This window comes from Limulus polyphemus, unplaced genomic scaffold, assembly GCF_000517525.1.
Source record: "Limulus polyphemus unplaced genomic scaffold, Limulus_polyphemus-2.1.2 Scaffold3423, whole genome shotgun sequence".
Classification (NCBI taxonomy): domain Eukaryota; kingdom Metazoa; phylum Arthropoda; class Merostomata; order Xiphosura; family Limulidae; genus Limulus; species Limulus polyphemus.
Window position 1 is genome coordinate 106,467 of NW_013669033.1, and position 3,160 is coordinate 109,626.

The window sequence follows — 3,160 nt, forward strand, 5'->3', positions numbered from 1 at the left end:
ACACGCGCGTAGATAAGGTAAGTAATACATAGGTGCACACCCTCAGGGTCCAGTTAGTATGGGTGCAAAATTTCAGGTTTCTAGGTTCTTTCCTCTTGAACTTATGGCGGTCATCCACACACAGACACGCCCTTTTATTATTATAGATGCAAACTGTCGGCTATTTGAACGCTGTCTTCAGATTTGAGAGTTACTTAAAATACACTGTTAAAATGAAATATAAGAACATTATTGTAGAATAATGAAAATATGTGAAGGCATTAAGAAAAATAAATGTTATATTTAAAATTTTGTCCTGGAATATAAAACATCTTTAATTTATGCTAAGTTTCACTATTTTGATTTTTCCATACGTGTTAGTACTTTGAACCTGAATGACACCATTTGCACATAGGTTAAACAGACTATTCAGAGAGCCCAGGGTTTAGGTGTAGTCTTTCCTAATTTTCAATTACTGGCCAGAAAGGAGGCAGTCAGTCAAAATAATTTGCTGCCACTAGAGATTTGTTTGGTTTTATTCATAATAATGGGAATGACTTTCATTCTTATGACGTACTCACTGTTGAAAATGCGAATCGTGTTCTGTGGTGCAAATCTTAGACCTTTCGATACGCAGCCCAACACCATAACTAGATATTATGAAAAACAGCAGTAAGGATTATTTAAGGTAAAATAACATTATTGGATTACACCTTCAAATTGCAAAAAGATGAACTAAGATTTTAAACATTTGTTTGTGAAATATTGAGGCAGACTAAAGGTTTTAAATTTTCCAAGTTTGCTTTCTAGTATTACAATATCACTATGCTTTATTGTTATTATTTCTAAAACAAATGTTTTTGTCGAAATGCACAATACTATTTTTAAGATTATTAGAATCACTAGGGAATTTAGAAAAACTAATTCTGTAGTATAACTCGGTGTTTCAATACATTTATTTGACCCCAAAAGTTATGTATTGTGAGTTTAGATTGTTATTGTTTAAAGTTATGCACAAAGCTACACAATGGGCTATCTCTGTTCGGCCCACCAGGGGTATCGAAACCCGGTTTCTAGCGTTATAAGTCCACAGACATGCCACTGGGGGGGGGGGGGGCGTGAGTTTAGACTTTTATAACTGTTCAAATAAATTTACAACCTTGGGCTTCAATTCAAATATTTTATTCCTCTCTGTTTGGGTTTTCTCTGTACTTCACCCACTTTATAAAAATGCATAACCGAAACGTCTTAATGTACACTATTTACAAATCTAAAATTGTAAAGTTATTTAAACCTACTAAAAATGCTTCAGTTAGCGGTAAAAAAATCGAGAAATCTCTGGTATGTTAGTTGTTTTTTACTAATTTTCTTTTCTCGGATTCCAATCAAACACATTCAGCACGTCAAGCGAGTTTTTATGTTAAGTGTTAGTAAGGTTCTTTTAAACTTCACACCCACAAAAAACCTCAACAGCAAAATTTTCGTTTTAATGCCAATTAAACGTGGTTGAAAAAAAAAACAACTATAAGCTGAACTACCACTTTTAAGTTTGTGGGTTATAAAACCTTATATTTTAACGTGGCATTTCAGCTTGTAATTTCCTATTTACGTTAAAATAGTCTTTATATCTTACAATCTGTAATAAGTTTTACACTATGATATCCGAAACTGGAAAGAAAAATACCAAATGTTTATTGTATGAAGATTCCTTGATTCGTAATCTTCTCACATTAGGGGCTTGCATTGAAAATAAAATACCTTTATTATATTAATATACAATTGTTTGTGGATTCTAACAGTTCTACAACAATATTATGTGGTTTCCACGACACTTGAACTTACTAATATTGTTCCCAATTTAATCTTTAATGAATGATATACACAGTGTAAAAATAAAATTACATTAACAACTGTTATTTAAATATAAACCAAAATTTATTCGGATAATGACTGAAAACTCTGAAAAGCAAACTGATCCACTAGATAAAAGTAAGTTGAACTGCTTTAATAGTTGAGAAAATAAGACATATCTAATTTAAAAAATACAATATTCTATGTTGAAATAATCATCGGATAATTAAGTCAACATATTATGCTTGATTCTGCTTTTACAAATTTATAGCTCCTTCAGTTTTGTAATCTAGTTGATTGAATTTAGATTTTTTTCATCTGTAATATTATTTTATTCGTAAACGTTAATAAAAGGATTATTCATAATTACAGTACAACAGCCTCCAATTTATTACATAACGTATTATAATTTCGAATAGTCTGAAACTAAGTTAAATGATAATTTAGATTTAGAAATTAAATAAATGTTGATATGTATCCAATTTATGATACTTGCCAACAAGATTAATACACAGTTTTTTTAAATACAAATATATTCTAATATACAAACAATAACACAATTTACAATAACGATTATTACAAATAATGATCTATGTACAAACGTTTGACAAACAATATTGAGTCCTCTACCTAGTCTGGAACTTCCTTATCGAGGGTTCACGATGAACAACGAATTAATTTTGAGCTGATATAGATACAATTCACTTAACAGGGAGTTAGCTAGCTTTGTCTGTTATTCACCAGCCACAAACACCCCGAGTTTTCCACGATAAAGTTATATAATGTTTTTGTAAAAATACTCATGTCCGAAGAAAATCCGCTGAAGTTAAATGGTTTGTAATATTCGAAATTTATAAACGTTCCTGATCAAATATCTGAAGTTCCCGATTAATAAGCGTTACAGCAAACACTATAGCTTCAGAGGCTTATAGTACACCAACTATAGCAAACCAATTGGCGCGTCGCGTTGGATATATTTATAGGCGTGAGGAGAGTGTTTCGAATTTCAGCTTACGCAAAAATCTAAACGGTACACCAATGTTTACATACACACATATATTGTTGATTCTTACACTCGAGAATTTTCTATAATTTTAGTGAATAGGCGGAAATTTCGCAATACAGATTTAACAGTACAAGTTATGTATATGTTTAAATATAAAATTAACTTAAACATCATGTTAAAATAGATGCATGATAGTAAATCCGTCAGACAGTGATGTGATAAAAAACTAATTTGTGTAATATGTAGTTACACACACACACACACACACACATATATATATATATATATATATATATATTAGTACTATACTATAATTAGTGTGTG

The 3,160-nt window shown here is 30.6% G+C and overlaps 1 long non-coding RNA gene across 1 annotated transcript in view; it reads left to right on the forward strand.

Annotated features, from left to right (window-relative positions):
• Window positions 1-221: 221 nt before the first annotated feature.
• LOC111088254 overlaps window positions 222-3,160 on the forward strand; it is an 11,422-nt gene continuing 8,483 nt past the window's right edge. The window contains exon 1 of the long non-coding RNA XR_002612838.1: window positions 222-233. This is a non-coding gene — a long non-coding RNA (uncharacterized LOC111088254). The remainder of the gene's footprint in view (window positions 234-3,160) is intronic.